At 36.9% G+C, this 19144-nt stretch overlaps 2 pseudogenes across 1 annotated transcript; both read right to left on the reverse strand.

Annotated features, from left to right (window-relative positions):
- Positions 1–1478: 1478 nt before the first annotated feature.
- LOC120069107 (uncharacterized) lies at positions 1479–17548 on the reverse strand (annotated as a pseudogene). The gene is made up of 7 exons (XR_016531827.1): positions 15410–17548; positions 10932–11166; positions 10434–10600; positions 8931–10335; positions 3170–8328; positions 1991–2126; positions 1479–1758 (listed from the first exon to the last, which is right to left on the reverse strand). The product of XR_016531827.1 is annotated as an uncharacterized LOC120069107 (transcript).
- The window catches only part of LOC150033693 (uncharacterized), a 28771-nt pseudogene continuing 26130 nt past the window's right edge, over positions 16504–19144 (reverse strand).

Here is a 19144-nt window from a genome sequence, read left to right on the forward strand (position 1 = left end):
TGTCCTTAGATGCCTCAAGAGGTTTAGAAGATGAGACAAGTCTCATATGCATCTGTCATTGGCAGTTTGATGATGCGATGCTCTGTACTATACCAGACATCTGCTATGCTGTGAGAATAGTCAGTAGGTATCAGTCTAACCCAGGTCAGGGTCACAGGACCGCAGTAAAGAACATCCTCAGGTATCTTCGGAGAACGAGGGACTACATGCTCGTGTATGGAACTAAGGATTTGATCCTTGCTAGATACACAGATTCTGACTTTCAGACTGATAAAGACTCTCAGAAGTCCACTTTAGGGTCAATTTTTACTCTTAATAGAGGAGCAGTAGTGTGGCAATGCACTAAGCAGAGATGCATCGCCGACTCCATGATGGAGGTCGAGTATATTGCGGCTTGTGAAGCTGCTAAGAAGGTTGTTTGGCTCAAAAAGTTCCTGATAGAGCTACAAGTTGTTTCAGATATGTCTAGGCCCATCACCCTCTATTGTGACAATAGTGGTGTTGTGGTGAACTCCAAGGAGCCCAGGAGTCACAGGTACAACAAACACATAGAGCGGAAGTATCATCTCATCCGCGAGATAGTGCATCGACGGGACGTGATAGTCATGAAGATCGCTTCGGAGCACAACGTTGCTGACCCGTTTACGAAGACTCTCACGGCTAGAGTGTTTAATGGTCACCTTCAGAGCATGGATCTACGGGACCGCCCACGGCTGGACTAGGGCAAGAGGAGATATTTTTTTGTACTGGGCTTTAGTGTCCTAATTTATTGTTTTGTACTAGTTGAATGTACACCCCACTCGCTTTTGGACAAGTGGGAGGTTGTTGGGGATGATGCTCTAAACTCTCGTGTCCTATAGTTTGTAAACATAGTTTTGAAGGAAGGCTTGTGGTGTATAATATATGATATTTTTTGAATATTTGATGTTTTATTTGCTTTACCACAAACCAATAAACTAAAATCTCTAGTTGTCATTATGTAACTTAAGCATGTATGTGGAGACATACAAGTGGATCATTTCTTAAGTGATAACCAAAATGGTCTGTAGTATAGGGATATAAGAGAGAACTTTATCCTGGTAACACTACAGATGCGGCCCACTTTGTAGAATAATTACAAGTGTTGTGACTTGCTACAGATGGTCTGATCCTGATCATTCATGTGGGGATATGCGAGTAGGGGCCTCCTATACAATGAGTCTGTATGAGACTTGACCACGAAGTGTTAATGTCTCATTATATAACATCGTTCATAATAGAGACTTTATTTCACTAGGATGACCATAGGTAACATGACCTCAATCCTGAGTGTCACACCCTCTCCCAGACTACCTGCTAGCTTAGTTAGGGAGATGGCATGAAGCCAATAGACATCGTCCTCCTCTAACGATACCTATTGACCCTGCTGAATCGTTAAACCTGATAAACATACTAATCTTAGATATAAAACACTTTACATGTAACACAACACAGCAGAATCCCTGAAAACCATTAGACACACATGAAGTTCAGTCCTGACATAACTCAGTTCGGAAAATAACCTGATAGAGATATCACAACCAAAAACATATCCAACTGGGTTTACACAACCACGACATCTAGTGCTTACACAACCGTAAACTATCCAGTTCTTACAAAGACATTTACAATATAAACAGACACAATGTACAACTCCACCCACGTATGAAGCTTGATCTGGAAGCTTTTAGGAGAAAACAGACTTTGGCAGTTATCAGGCACCGGAAGCTCAATCTCTACCTGGAAAGTGGGAAAACATTTTGAAAGAGTGAGCTACGAAGCCTAGTGAGTGACTAAATTTAAAACTGTAAATCCGTAAATCAGAACACGTTATAAACCTTTAAACGTATAAATCTGTTCAATCAAAGCATTAAACATAAACGTGTAATGCTAAAAGCTTTCTCATATGTTCCGCAAGTACGTCATTAAAATCTAGCAAGGCATATCAAGTATATAAATCATTTTAACTAACATGACAAATCAACGTTGTGTAGGGCACGTCCAGTACAATCAACATTTACTAGCTCTACGATGTAGTGGGGCCCGCCTAGCACTCACGATAGCATCGTTGTCACGGAGTACACTCAATGTCAACAACGGAATATAACCTGTGTGCACAAGGTACCATATAGCCTCATTATCTCAGTCATGTAGTCAATAAAAGTCTCAGAAAACCACATTAAAACATTAAAACATGCCTGCTTATCTTTAACTTTCGTAAAACTCAAGCTTACTCAGCTTGCTCGTGAAAAACTGAAAATCTTTAAACAATACTTGCTAATACATACTTTACCTTAAATGGTATCGTTTCAACAACTTTTCAGAAAGTCAATAATCACGTGCTCGTATATAAACCTCATTAGAAAATCTAAGCTCAAAACTTATGCTTGAAACCATTCATGTAAATCATGTATCATTCATAAGTTCATATTCAAGCATGTAAACCATTTAGCATAAATTACAGTTTAGAAATCATTTTTGAAATTTGTTTTGTCACTCACAGTCTTGGCTAGTTCCCTGGCCTATAGACTCGGCCTATTTCCTCTTGGCCTATCAAACAACTGAAACCGAACATCAAAACTATAAATCGTCTTGTCTTTCCATGCTCATGAATTCTAAATTCTAGAAATAAAATCACACTTCACATTTTCTTTCCAGATTTTCCAGATTCAATACCCTAATTTCTAACACTCATAACTTCCTCAATACTTGACCAAAATTAATGTACTATATATCAAACTCTTCCTTTTGATACCCTCTACAACTTACCTGAAGGAATAAAAACGAGATTCCCAACGGATTTGTCCAAAAATCCCTCAAACACAGCAAATATAGATTCGTGCTTCTCTGCTACCCTCTATCTTTCTCCTGAAATTAAACCTACTTCTAGTAACTTTTGCTCACGAATTCTTCATGAAAGTTATAGGAATTTGAATAACCTTTCCAACCATACCCAATTGAGCTTCTAATCCAACCTGTACACTCCAGAATATTCGAAAAAACAGAGAAAAGCAGAGATCCATCTGATTTGCATGAAAATTTTGTGCTCTGTTTTCCTTTTCAAAAACTATTAACTTAACATCAGATTTAGCTCAAGCTTCTTTCATGAAATTCGTTAGAAAATAGATTTTTCAAGAAATTCAGGCCTCACCTCTTAGTTCTTCTTGTGTAGCTCAAACCGACTTAAAAACCAGAGATAGGTAGGTTGAACCCAAATTCTTCCATGGTTGCACTTGCATGAGCTTTTCCTCCCTTCTTCAACCTCCAACCTGCAGCAACTTCTTCTCCCTCTTCCTTCACTCTCTCTCTCGAAATGCTCTGAAAATAAAATGGGAAATGATGGAGAAATGGGCTAAAATGAGTGGGTTCTCACTTTAAACCCTAAGCACCGAATGGGTTTCCAATTTCTTTCATTTTCTTTTTTTTTTCCTTTTTCCTTTTCCTTTTCCTTTTCTTTTCTTTTCTTTTCTTTTTCTTTATTCCCTTTCTTTTTTTTATTTATTTATAAATTCCTAAATTATTAAAGACAACTTCAACCAAAAGCTTTGGCATTTTCTTCAACAATGGAATAACAATAACTTAAATCCAACATCCTACAATGTGTGACAAGAGCAAATAATCCAAGGAGAGTCTCGGGTTTACAACTTATCTCCCCCTTATGAAATTTCGTCCTCGAAATTTAGAAGCCCTTAGGTGAAGAGTGTCGGGTAACTCCTCCTCATCTGGTCTTCTGACTCCCAGGTTACCTCCTCCACTCCGTGATGTCTCCAAAGGACCTTCACGAGTGGGATCGTTTTTTTCTTCAAAACTTGCTCCTTTCTGTTGAGGATCTGAACCGCTTCCTCTTTATAACTCAAGTCTTCTTTCAGCTCAACCGGTTGTGCTTGTAACTCATGTGACGGATCTGGAATATATTTCCTCAACAAGGATACATGGAAAACATCATGTATTCGGGCAAGTTCTGCTGGCAACTCAAGTCTATAGGCTGCTGGTCCAACTTGTTCTGTTATCCTATAAGGACTAATATATCTAGGACTCAGCTTACCTTTCCTCCCAAAGCGAAGAACACCTTCCCACGAAGATAACTTTAAGAAAACCTGATCTTCAACCTGGAATTCTAAGTCTCTTCGTCGCTTATCTGCATATCTCTTCTGTCGATCTTGAGCTATCTTCAGGTTCTCTCTAATCGACTTAATTTTGTCTGACGTAACTTATACCAACTCAGGACCAACTAGCTTTTGCTCTCCCACTTCGTTCCAGCATACAGGAGTTCTGCATGGTCTGCCATATAAAGCCTCGAATGGTGCCATGCCGATACTAGATTGATAGCTGTTATTATAAGCAAACTCCATAAGTGATAAGTGGGTATCTCAACTTACCTTAAACTGAAGAACACATGCTCTCAATATGTCTTCTAAGGTCTGGATGGTCCTCTCTGACTGACCATCTATCTGGGGATGAAACGTTATACTGAACTTCAACTTTGTTCCCATTGCATTCTGCACACTAGGCCAAAACTTAGAAGTAAACCTCGGATCCCTATCTGAAACTATGGACACTAGCACTCCATGCTGACTCACAATCCTGTCGACATATAGCTTAGCTAGCTGATCTAGTGTAGACGTCGCTTTAATCGGTAAAAATCGCGCTGTCTTGGTGAGTCTGTCTACTATTACCCATATACTATCATGTCCACTAGTAGTACGAGGTAATCCAAACATAAAATCCATGGTAATATGCTCCCACTTCCACTTTGGCACTGGCAGTGTATTAAGAAGTTCTCCTGGCCTCTGTCTCATTGGTTTAACCTATTGGCAGATCAAACATTTATCAACATATTCAGTTCTCTCGCTTCATACCAGGCCACCAATAAGTTTTCTTCAAAGTTCCATACATCTTGGTGCTTCCTGGATGCATGGCGTAAGTTGAACTGTGAGCTTCCTCTAGTATAGCACCTTTAAGCTCACTAATACTCGGAACGTATAGTCTTCTCTGCTTAACTATGGCTCCGTCTGCTCTCAACTCAAATTATGCTTCTGAGCCTTGCTTGGACTTTGCAAGCATCTTCTATAAATTACTATCTTCTGGCTGTCTTCTCACAATCTCTGCTACTAGAGAAGACCTAACCTGAAATTGAGCTAAAAGACTCCCTGAACTCTCTGCAGCCACAACCGCCCTGAAACCTCTTAACTCATTTAGCAAGGTTGCTCGAATACCACACAAGGCACTCTTCGGAAGTCTCGACTTCCTACTTAATGCATCGGCCACTACGTTAGCCTTACCCGGATGGTATTCAATGGTACAGTCATAATCTTTAATCAGTTCTAGCCATCACCTCTGTCTTAGATTCAGCTCTTTCTGATCAAAGATATACTTCAAGCTTTTATGATCTGTGAAAATGTGGCACTTCTCACCGAATAAATAATGTCTCCAGATCTTCAGTGCTAAAACAACTGCTGCTAGCTCAAGATCATGGGTAGGGTAATTACACTCATGCTTTTTCAACTGCCTTGAAGCATAAGCTATTACCTTCCCTTCCTGCATAAGCATGCAACCTAATCCTTGCCTCGAAGCGTCACAATAAATCACATACTCCTTCCCTGTTACAGGAAGTGTCAGAATAGGTGTTGTCACTAATCTCTTCTTCAGGTCCTGGAAACTCTGTTCACATTTATCCAACCACTCAAACTTAGCATTCTTCCTTGTTAAAGCTGTCAACGGTAATGCTAATCGTGAGAAATCCTCAACAAAACGTCTGTAGTATCCGGTCAGGCCTAGGAAACTACGTACTTCTGTTGCACTAGCTGGTCTCTCCCAGTTGACAACAGCTTCCACTTTCTGCGGATCAACACTAACTCCTTTCGCTGAAACTACATGCCCTAAGAACACTACCTGTTTCAACCAGAACTCACATTTGCTGAACTTAGCGTACAACTGTTTATCACGTAGTGTCTGTAGAAAAATCCTCAGATGCTCCTAATGGGCTTTCCTGTCAATTGAGTAAACTAGTATGTCATCGATGAACACTATCACAAACTGATCTAAGTACTGATGGAAGATCCTGTCCATGAGGTCCATGAAAACCGCTGGCGCATTCATTAAACCGAATGGCATCACTAAAAACTCATAGTGCCCATACCTCGTCCTGAATGTTGTCTTAGGAATATCTGATTCTCTAACCTTTAACTGGTGGTATCCTGACCTCAAATCAATCTTAGAGAACACTGCTGCTCCCCTTAACTGGTCAAACAAGTCATCAATGCGTGTTAGAGGATACTTGTTACGTATCGTGATCTTGTTTAACTGCCTTTAATCAATGCATAATCTGAGGGTACCATGAATGACACTGGAGCTCCCCAAGGCGATACACTAGGCCTGATGTATCCCTTGTCAACTAGTTCTTGTAACTGCACCTTCAGCTCCTTAAGCTCGCTCGGAGCCATTCTGTATGGTGCCTGTGAAATAGGTGTTGTTCCTGGTAACAATTCAATAGTGAACTCCACCTCTCTATCAGGTGGCAAACCTGATAGATCAGCTGGAAAAACATTAAGAAATTCGTTCACTACAGGAACATCTTCTGGTTTCAGCTTTTCTTCCTACACCTCTACTACGTGTACAAGAAACGTTGTGCAACCCTTTCTCAACAACTTCTCAGCTTTCAGAGCTGAAATCAAACTTGTAGGAATAATCTTCCTCTCACCCCTGAAAACCACTTCAGCTAAACCTGGTTTCCTAAAAGTCACTTCCTTCCTATGGCAATCCATAGAAGCATAGTGAGTGAATAAGAAATCCATTCCCAAAATTACATCCAACGCCTGCAACTCTAGTGGAAGAAGATCCACTAGCATACTGAAACCTTCTATTAAAACCTCACAATCACACAGCACTTCATTGACTAGTAAAACGTCACCAACTGAAGTGTATATAACTAACCCCTCAGATAAAGGCTCTAGCATCCTATTCAGCTTAGTTAGAAACATACTAGAAACAAAGGAATGCACAACACCTGGATCTAATAAAACACGTGCAGGTACATTACAAATAAAAACCGAACCAGTAATCACGTCTGGTGCATCCTCTGCTTCCTGTTGAGTCATAGCATAGACTTTTCCCTACTGCCTAGGTCTCCCCATAACTCCCTTCTGCTTTGCACCACTGGTGCCCTCTTCTGCAGCCACTAAGACTCTCGGCTGCTGTGTGGGACTCAACGTCCTAGTCCCTCTGAACTGCTGCTCTCAGCTGTGGACAGTCTCTTTTGAAATGCCCTGGCTGTCCACACTGGTAACACACACCGGCACCAACAAGACACTGACCCCGATGATTTCTGCTACAACTTGCACATGGGGTTCTCCTGGTTTCACTAGCAACAGACTCCATCCGCGATCTTGCTGCTGAACTAGCAGACTGACTGGGTGCTCTCTGGCTCTGCCTCTGATAGGCACTACCTAAACTCATCTGCCTCGATGACTGGCCACTAGACTGATGCTTAAAGTCTTGACGGCCTGAAACATTCACTCCAAGTGTGAACCTCCGCTGCTCACGACCTTGAAAACCACTAGTTGTTGAAGCCCCACGACTAGGCTCCACTCTTCTCCTCCGTTATACTCTGCTCCACATGTAGGGCAGTCTCTACTAATTGGGAAAAATCCGTCCACTTAGCAATAGCTGTAACCGGGGTACGTATCTCAAAACGCAGCCCTCTTTCAAACCTTCGACACCTGTCACTCTCAGATGCCACAATCACATCAGCATACCGTGAAAGCTCGGTATACTTTCTCTCGTACTTGGCCACTGAAAGTGACCCTTGCTTCAACCCTAGGAACTCATCTCTCTTTGCTTCACAGTATGTGTTGGGATAATACTTGTCTTCGAATATGCCTCTGAAAGTCTTTCAATCTAACGTACGTGCATCACTGCGCCTGGCTAATATGGATTTCCACCATCCCTCTGCCTTCTTCTGCAGCAGGAATGTGGCCAATCTGACTTTTCGCTCCTCAGGATAGCTCATCACATCGAAGCAATTCTCAAGCATATTTAACCAAACCTCAGCGTCAGCTGGATATGTGGAACCCTCAAGCACTGTGGCTCCTAATTTCTTCAGCCGTTCTATTCCATACATCTTTTTCGGATCACTAGGCCCTGCTCTCTCTGGCCTACCTACCTCATGTTCAGATCTAAAAAACTGCTCGTTTCCTGCTCCAGTCTGAACTCTCGGTGTACTGGGTCTCCTTTCAGATTAACCTTGGGTAGGATCCTATGTCCCGTCCTGATTCTGCCTGCGTCGTTTGCTGGTACGTGGTGGCATGACTCCTATAACATATTAACACATCAGACATGCTATAGATACTTAACTCAAATGCATGATACTAAACTTCTACCCACATTCTATTCCTAGCTGGACTCACTCTTATCCATACTTGGACCATACTATGCTAGTTCTATCTGAACTGACTCAACGTCTAACTATTTACTTCCTAGATTCTTCTAAGCACTAACTGCTCTGTCTCATTTCCCATGGAGCTAACCGCTCTGATACCAAGTTGTCACACCTCTCCCAGACTACCTGCTAGCTTCGTTAGGGAGATGGCGTGAAGCCAACAGATATCGTCCTCCTCTAACGATACCTATTGACCCTGCTGAATCGTTGAACCTGATAAACATACTAATCTTAGAAATAAAATACTTTACATGTAACACAACACAGCAGAATCCTTGAAAACCTTTGGACACACATGAAGTGCAGTCCTGACATAACTCGGTTTGGAAAATAACCTGATAGAGATATCACAACCAAAAACATATCCAACTGGGTTTACACAACCACGACATCTAGTGCTTACATAATAATAAACTATCCAGTTCTTACAAAGACATTTAAAATATAAACAGACACAATGTACAACTCCACTCACGAATGAAGCTTGATTTGGAAGCTTTAGGAGAAAACAGACTTTGGCAGTTATCATGCACCAGGAGCTCGATCTCTACCTGGAAAGTGGGAAAACATTTTGAAAGAGTGAGCTACGAAGCCCAGTGAGTGACTAAATTTAAAATTGTAAATCCGTAAATTAGAACACGTGATAAACCTTTAAACGTATAAATTTGTTCAATCAAAGCATTAAACATAAACGTGTAACGCTAAAAGCTTTCTCAAATGTTCCGCAAGTACGTCATTAAAATCTAGCAAGGCATATCAAGTATATAAAACATTTTAACTAACATGACAACCAACGTTTACTAGCTCTACGATGTAGTGGGGCCCGCCCAGACCTCCCATTGTCTTTGTCGTAGTGGGGCATGCCCAGCACTCACGACAGTATCGTTGTCACGGAGTACACTCAACGTCAATAACGGAATATAACCTGTGTGCACACGATACCATATAGCCTCGGGCTCAATATCTCAGTCATGTAGTCAATAAAAGTCTCAGAAAATCACATGAAAACATTAAAACATGTCTACTTATCTTTATCTTTTGTAAAACTCAAGCGTACTTGGCTTGCTCGTGAAAAACTGAAAATCTTTAAACAGTACTTACTAATACATACTTTACCTTAAATGGTATCGTTTTAACTACTTTTCAGGAAGTCAATAATCACGTGCTCGTATATAAACCTCATTAGAAAATCTAAGCTCAAAACTTATGCTTGAAACCATTCATGTAAATCATGTATCATTCATAAGTTCATATTCAAGCATGTAAACCATTTAAGCATAAATTACAATTTAGAAATCATTTTTGAAATTTGTTTTGTCACTCATAGTCTTGGCTAGTTTCCTAGTCTGTAGACTCGGCCTAATTCCTCTTGGCCTATCAAACAACCGAAACCGAGCATCAGAACTATAAATCGTCTTGTCTTTCCATGCTCATGAATTCTAAATTCTAGAAATAAAATCACACTTCACATTTTCTTTCCAGATTTTCCAGATTCAATACCCTAATTTCTAACACTCATAACTTCCTCAATACTTGACCACAATTAATGTACTATATATCAAACTCTTCATTTTGAAACCCTCTACAACTTACCTGAAGGAATAAAAACGAGATTCCCAACGGATTTGTCCAAAAATCTCTCGAACATAGAAAATATAGATTCGTGCTTCTCTGCTACCCTCTATCTTTCTCCTGAAATTAAACTTACTTCTAGTAATTTTTGCTCACGAATTCTTCATGAAAGTTATAGGAATTTGAATAACCTTTCCAACCATACCCAATTGAGCTTCTAATCCAACCTGTACACCCCAGAATGTTCGAAAAAACAGAGAAAAGCAGAGATCCATCTGATTTGCATAAAAATTCTGTGCTCTGTTTTCCTTTTCAAAAACCATTAACTTAACATCAGATTTAGCTCAAACTTCTTTCATGAAATTTGTTAGAAAATAGATTAAATTTCAAGAAAGTCAGACCTCACCTCTTAGTTCTTCTTGTGTAGCTCAAACCGACTGAAAAATCAGAGATGGATAGGTTGAACCCAAATTCTTCCATGGTTGCACTTGCATGAGCTTTTCCTTCCTTCTTCAACCTCCAACCTGCAGCAACTTCTTCTCCCTCTTCCTTCACTCTCTCTCTCGAAATGCTCTGAAAATAAAATGGGAAATGATGGAGAAATGGGCTGAAATGAGTGGGTTCTCACTTTAAACCCTAAGCACCGAATGGGTTTCCAATTTCTTTCATTTTCTTTTTTTTTTCCTTTTTCCTTTTCCTTTTCTTTTCTTTTCTTTTCTTTTATTTTTCTTTATTCCCTTTCTTTTCTTTTCTTTATTTATAAATTCCTAAATTATTAAAGACAACTTCAACCAAAAGCTTTGACATTTTCTTCAACAATGGAACAACAATAAATTAAATCCAACATCCTACAATGTGTGACAATAGCAAATAATCCAAGGAGAGTCTCGGGTTTACAACTTACCTCCCCCTTATGAAATTTCGTCCTTGAAATTTAGAAGCCCTTAGGTAAAGAGTGTCGGGTAACTCCTCCTCATCTGGTCTTCTAACTCCCAGGTTGTCTCATGTTGCGATGTTTATAAGTTAAAATATTCTCATAGAATTATGATCCCACTCACTGGGCTTCAAAGCTCATACTTTATTTCCATGTTTTTCTTGCAGGTAGCAGAAGAGTCCAGGTTGCATGAAGTGGTTGAGGTCTGCCACAAGATAGAATAATTACTAGAATAAAGTTTGTAGTCAGGAAGGGGCTACTATTGTAAAACATAACTTAAAACTTGTAAACTGGTTTTCTAAATAAAGTTGCAAATTTTGTTATTTCATTAAGTTTTTCACTGCAAAATTAATTGTTTTAAAGGATACTAGTAAATAAATGGGCAATAGGTGTCATGAAAGAGTGATAATTGTTGTCTTCACGCCTCTTTCTAGGTAAGAGATGGAACCTAGGAGGGAGTTGTGACACCTCGGTAGCTCAACAAGATTTAATGAGAATCAGTTTTTGGATTAATTTGAATTGTTCAAATTAATTGAGGAAATTAATTATATATGATATAATTAATTAAATTTTAATTATATGTGATATATAATTACTATAATGTATTTGGTACATTATAATATTAAGTATTTATGAGAGAAAATAAATATTTGAATATGATTCAAATATTAATTATATGAATTAAATTCATATTGTTAAATTTAATGTAAATGTGATTTATATTAAATGCAATTAATGAGAGAAAAGAAAGTATATGCTATATTGTATATGATACAATATTAAAACTATAGGTTATATGTTATATTTGATATAACATATAGTTTAATATATTTTATATGATAAGTTAGTTATCATAATAATATATATTAAATTAAATTTATTTTATTTTATTTAAAATTAATTTAAATTAATTGAGGGAGGGATAACTCCCCTTTAATTTTCTCTCCACTTTATGTGAGTGGAACAAGTGGCTTCTGCAGGATTCTCTTTATCATCCTGCAAAAAGAAAAACACAGTACAGTAATGTGATTTTGAATGTGATCCCAGAGAAGATTTTTTCTTTTTTCTTCTTCTCATTCTTTCTTCTTCTTAATCCAAATTCACTGGAGCACACACCTCCTGAATTTTCACCAGAGAATATCGAGGTCATTCTTGTGGTGGTGCTCAATTGGCCTTATAATTGTACGAGTTTTTTCACAAAGATTAGAAGAAATGTTCTTCAAAAGGTAAGGGTTTTTGAAACCCTAATTTTTTTCTGCAATCTTTATTAATGTATGTTGTATTTGTTTGGTTAAATGCATATGTTTGTTTCTTTTTTGTAAAATTGTGTACTCTATAAAATTGGGAAGATTGGAACGATCCATTGCTTCTGCTCATGGTCTCTTCAGTGGGAACCTTCAATTGGTATCAGAACGTGGTTTGATTCCAATTTTTCCTTATTTTTACATTAATTTTACAATTGTTGGTGGAAATTATAAATTTGTTTTTTTCTTTATGTGATGAATGTTTTTTATGAGTTTTTTCTAAAATTATTGGATGTTTGTCGAGATTGGCATTGTTTACTACTTTCTTTTATTTTTTGATATGTAAAGGCCCGTGTTTTGGGGCATATTCTATGGCATAGAGTCTGTAATTCATATCCTTGAGTCGTTCGTGGTTTTTTCGGTGCGGATCTGGAGAAAACGGGACCAATTTCAGTAGAGAAACTGTTGAATTTTATGTCCTAAAACTCGTAGTTTGTAATATCATATTCTTGTTCAATAAAGCTGTTATTGAAAATCTTTAGTAAATTTAAATTCTATATTCATGAATCCAATAAACTAAGGATCCAAGACTATTAAGTTTAAGTTTGAACTTTATGTAGTGACATAAATGTGGATCAAGTTCAAATATATAGCCAAAATAGTCTATAGTATATGAATAAGGTTGAACGCCTTATTTTGGGGACACTATGGATGCGGCCCATTTTGTAGTTAGTACAAATAATGTGATCCTAACCGTTCATGTGGAGACATGAAAATGGGGGCATCCTATGTAAAGAGTTTACATAAGACTGAACCATGAAATAGTCACTTTTTACGTTCTAAATGTCATTTAATGTATAAAACTGACTATTTCGTTAATTGATGACCTAGGTAACTTAATCTTAATCTTAAGCTAACTATGAACTCTTGTTCACTCGGAATTATCCTTAGATCTGCATAGGTGAGAGCAGCTCATTATCGCTGGCTCAATAAGCCTCCCATTTCAGGGGTAAGATCAGATGGATAGCTGGAAACATAGGGTGCAAGATGGAATTCACTCTTACCCATTATAGGGATAGTAGATAGATTGTTCCCTTTAGTACTGAATCCAGGTCTTGAACAAGGGACCCCACCCTCTCCTTGGCCTGAGAGGGGTTCGGTTTATAGGTTGGATCTTAAACCAATTGTTCATTAAAGGATCAATGGAACTTAAGGAACAAGATGTAGTCTTGGGGGTAAAACGGTTTTTATGACCCAACCGAGATTACGAACAACCTGTGAAGAATTAGCTTACTAATCATGGTTATATCATATGGACACAAATATATCTATAGTGAGGGGAGTGCAACTACGAGACTATAGTGGAATGACCTGTGAGTTAACGAATGTTGATTAGCTCCATCTAAAGAGTTTAGCCAGCTAATCTCGGATCGTTGGAGCCCATGATCTATAGATTCATTAGGTTCCCCTACTAGCTCATATAGAATAAACTTAGAATAATATGATAGAATAATTCGAATTGTTCGAATTAGGTGAAGAGAGGAAACCGACAAGTATATTTGATATAGTGGTCGGTTTTTTAGTTTAGAGATATAGCTTTAATATTTAAATGTGATTTAAATATCAAGAATATGAATACGTTCATATTCGGAAGCTCGAAAATATAATGGAAATGGTCAAAGATGTAAAATGTCAAAGAGTTGACTTTTGACTTTGAAAAGTCAAACTTTGACTGACCTTATATTCAAATGTGATTTGAATTTCGAGAAAATGAATGCGGATTCATACTCAGGAGGTCAAAATTAGTCAACACGGAAAAAATCATAAAAAGTCAAAATGTTGACTTTTCAGTCAAAGTTTGATTTTGACCAAATGACTATTTTGCCCTTTGACTAAAGTTAGTGGGAAAATCCAAGGTTGGATAATTTCACTAACAAAATAATGGGCTAGGTGTTGACTTATCGTGGGGACATTAAGCTCACTCAAATAGTTGATTCTAGATGTTGGTTTTTTTGAAGTTATTTCATGCAATTTTGCATGGCTCTTTTCTATAAATATGGGCTTGTCATTTTGGATTAAAAACTTTTGGACATTTTGCAAAATTAGTTTTTAAAAGTTGGGCTGAAAAAATCCAAACCCAACCCATTTTTCACTCTACTATTTCCATCTTTTTCTCTCTCTCAGGTTGTTCATCCATCGGGTCCCACAACCCGGTTCTGAGTCCAGAAGATAGTAGGTCAGCTCTAGTGGTTGTTCGGTTCGTGTTTGAGCGGAGATAGACGAGTTTTGGGAGCTTCAAAGGTAATGTTTCTAAATAACCCTAATTAGTTTATTTAGGGTTGCATGTTTAATTTGTGCAATTAGAGTAAAATTGATTCTCATTTCCGCTGCACATGCCTATATTTCTATAAAAAACAATGGAGATCGTTGTTGTACATTTGGGACTGTATCGCAGCATTGCAACGTGATGAAGAACAGCATTGTGTTCTTTTCATAGCATTGAAACGCTACGGCATTGCAACGCTGTGATGCAGAAAGAACCAACTAGTTCTGGTCCGATTTAATTTGTGGCTCACTTGGTTCGGTTGTGGTTCAGTCAATTCGACCGGTTTACATTCGGTTCAATAGCTTGTTGGTCCGATTCGAGCGGTTCAAGGCCCGATTCGTTTGTATTTGAACCAGTTGATATGTATTCATGTAATAGTTAATAGTTTGGTTAATTAAATTAATATAAGTGTTATATTAATTTAATTAATTGTTTAGTGTCCAATCCCGGTCTAATAATTTTTGTTTATTAATTATACATGTGATGTATGTTTTAATTTTATATATATGTCATATAGTATGCCATATAGTATAAAATCCCACCATAGGTTATGCATTCAATTTCATGCATCATTTTATATTATAAATGTTATAATATATGTATATACATGATTTAAATTATATAGCATGCTCATGCATCATATAGTATAAATGTTATAATATATGTGTTAGGAATGATATCCTAAATCTCTTTATAATCTCTAGTTTGTAAACTCTGTATAAACATATTGTTGTTAATAAAATAAATGTTATTTTATGCATATACTCAATCCAATAAACTAAGATCCGAGGTTATTTCATGTAATTTAAACAAGTATGTAGAGACATAGAAGTAGATCTTATTTAAATAATAAGATAAACAGGGATAAGGCTGGATACCTTATCCTGACACTACGATACGACATGCTTTGTAGTGTTACAATATCTTGGTGACACTATGGATACGGTCTGCTTTGTAGGTGTTACAAGTTTTGTAAAGTGCTACAAATGATTTGATCCTGAACATTGATGTAGAGACATGTGAGTGGAGGTATCCTATATAAAGAGTTTGTATAAGATCGGACCATGAAATAATTGTATAACGCTGTTAATAATAGAGACTTACATTTCACTAAGATGACCATAGTCTTTTCATGGAAATATTATGTGTAATAATGAGGTATAACTAATAATGAATTGTGAAAAAAAAATAATGAAAGCCCAAGATTTTGAAAATTAGATGTGTCAAAGGGATAGAATATTTGACAATAAATCAAAATAAATAAGTTAAACTACTACCCGGTTTTCATTTATTATGGTCCGAAACTTTCAAAACTACAAATTAACTCTTTAAATTTTTTAATGTTTTAAAAATTCAAGGAATAGCTAAGCGTAAAATTAAAAAATTATGAGTTCATTAGACATGTGGAAAGAATATTTGAAAGGATATTTTCTCTATAAATTTGAGATTCCTATAACGAGTTTATACAAAAAGAGTGATTAACTAATTCTCTAATATAAAGCCTAAATATATGCATAATACATAATTGAAGGCATAAATATTGCAACACCCTCCTCCAACTCAAAGTGGTAGAGACAACTTAGTTTGTGAGTGGATAAACTGGAAGTAACTAGATGACAAAAACTGAAGCAATTCGGATCAAATCAGGATAGATCTGGATGGAAAATAGAAACCCATTAAGAACGAGAACACAGATAACTTCTGAGCTGAAAACAGAGTTATACGTAAAGATCATAAAATCAAACGAAACAGAGATTCCTAAAACAAAGACTAACAAACTAAACAAAAAACAGAGATTGAAACTCATGAAAAGAACCCAATTGAGTTAAGGAACTAAACTAAACCAAACTATAGGAACCAAACCGGACCAGATGAACCGGACTAGTTTGAATAACATGAACCGACTTTTTTTCTTTTTTCTTTTTTTCTTTCTGAGAAATTGTTTCAAAACCCATGATGAAACATAGGGATCCTAGGCAGAGAGGGCATGAACAAAATCTGAACTGTGGGCATTGTTTTCGGATATGACGGCAACAAGCAACAATCTCAGGGAGGACTTCAGCAGACGGAGTCGGTAGACGCTTGGGGGTGGATCTAAGCTAGGCGGCGCGGGGGATTGGCAGGGAGAGCTTTGGATTTGTTCGTACTGAGACAGATCTAGAGTGCTGGCGGAGATGGTTGGAAAAAGTTGGGTTGCGGTGGGACTAGGAAGATCTTTGATGGTAACGGGTAACAGAAGCTGATCATGGCTGAAAGACGTACGAATGAGTCTGGGAGAACGGCAGATCTAAGCAGTTGGGCAACGCGTATCAGGGGGGAGGGGGGAGCACGACAGAATTGATGGCAAATTTGGGCATGAATCGGGCTAATGAGAGGTTTTGCTTTGCATGGATGTTTCTGGGCAGCGTGGATCTGGGCGGAGCGGTGGTGAATGGGTGGCACGAAACTGTGTTGGACTTAGCTGAGAGGCGTATGCGACAGTGCTGAGTAGCGGGTCTGATGCAACGGATCTATGGTCAACGGGGTGTGCACAGCGGAGGAGTAACTGACCTGGCAGTGGATTGAATTGAATTTGGCGGCTGCGCAAGACATTCAACTGAAATGGAACAAATCTGAGACGCAGCAGAGATAGATTGGAGGCAGGATGACAAATCTACACAACGAAAGCAAGAATGGTCGAAGAACTACATAAATCAAAGGTTGGGAGCAACAGATCTACAAGAGCGAAAATGGTGCAAAAACCTTAAAATTTGGCTCTAATACCATGTGGAAAGAATATTTGAATGGATATTTTCTCCATCAATTTGAGATTTCTATAAGGAATTTATACAAAAAATGAATGGCTAACTAATTCCCTACTATAAAACCTAAATATATAAAGAATACATAATTTAAGGCATAAATATCGCAACAAGACATAAAATTTAAATTTATATCTAATCAATTAATGGTTGAAATTTTTAGTAACACAAATAGGAGATTCAAATGATCCGACAACCCGAACAACCCAAATTCTACCCAACCCAAATTGTAAGGATTGAGTTTGGTTAGTTTTAATTTTGGATTGGGTTGGGTTGAATTTTTTATGTGTTTTTTTTTCTTTTTTGTTGGATAGGGTGCGGGTTACACTTTTAAAAATTTGGGTTGATCCAACCTATCCCAAACTAAATTTCTAACATTATTAAAAATAGATATATATTTTAACTTATAAATATTGTAACTCATATATATTTTATGATGTTTGTATGAAGTTTGTAATAGATATCTTGGATTTTGATATTTAACATTTGAAATTTATGAAATTTTAATTATTAATATATGTTGTATACAAATTTAAGTATTTTAAGTTAATAAAAAAATTATAATAAAAAAAAATAATCTGAAAACTCAATCCAATCCCACCCAATCCGAATTTTAAATGTAGGGTTGGGTTGGGTTGGGTTGGAAATCCTATTTGGGTCATTCAGATAGCCAATCCGACTAACTTGAATTTTTGGGTTGATCTAAAAAATCTTCCAAATCTAATTCAACCAAACTCAACTCATCTACACCCTAGACACAAGGTTGAAAGTTAGAAGATAAAAAAGAATATACCATTTTAATGGATATCAATATATCATTACTCTAATTTTAAAAGAATTAAGATAAAAAAAGAGGCAGAAACCACGATCTACAAACAGTGCCAATGGTCCAAGTCAATCATCGGCGGATCAGAGCCAAACGACGTCGTTTGACATTGGATCTTTGATGTGTATTTGTATTATTTTTAGTTTCTTCTTCTAAAGGTGAAGTAATTAATTTGGGTTTATGCTTTTATATATAAGTTGAGACCATTGTTTACCTACTATATATCAAATTGTTATACATTCACTTTAGAAAACGTGTAACATCAATGGAGTATACCACATGCCTTAAGGAAATTATATATACAGGATTTTTCAAATCAAGTATAGCTTAATTTACATATTAGTGTGTTAGTAATTATAAAATTTGTACTTCTCGAATCCCCAATCTCAATTGTAGTGAAAAAAAATTATAAATATAGAATTGTATATGGAAAGAATACTCGTGGAAATAAGTAAAAACTTTATATAAACTTCATAAGGGAAAAAATTTTGGTCTCTAGATTTTGGGTCTTGTTTGTATTTGGTCCTTAGGTTTCAAAACGTTGCACTTTTAATTTTTAAATCTGATATCATTTTAGTCCTTAGGTTTCGACATATTACGAGTTACCTTTGAGATTTGAGTTTTGTTTCAAATTAGATCCTTAGGTTTTAAGAGTTACATTTTTAACCACGATTTTTTTATTGAATATTCACTTTGTGACTTTAATATTAATGTTCACTAATTAATTTAAAAGAATTATGATTAATTTAGTTTAACTATTTTTTCATCGATATTAAAAATAATTTTAAAATTTGATTTCATAGTTATTTTAAATTAATTAAAAGACATTAATGGTGATGACAATTTAGTACACAGTTTGGGAGTGATATTGAAATGGTTAAAATTACGTTTGACAGGTCCAAATCATATGACACCCACCTTTAATCATCAAAATCAATTAAATATTTAATTTTACACCTTTAAGTACAATTTTTATAGGGTGATTG

The sequence above is a fragment of the Benincasa hispida genome, chromosome 9 (assembly GCF_027475165.1).
Source record: "Benincasa hispida cultivar pf3 chromosome 9, pf3_genome.v1.1, whole genome shotgun sequence".
Classification (NCBI taxonomy): domain Eukaryota; kingdom Viridiplantae; phylum Streptophyta; class Magnoliopsida; order Cucurbitales; family Cucurbitaceae; genus Benincasa; species Benincasa hispida.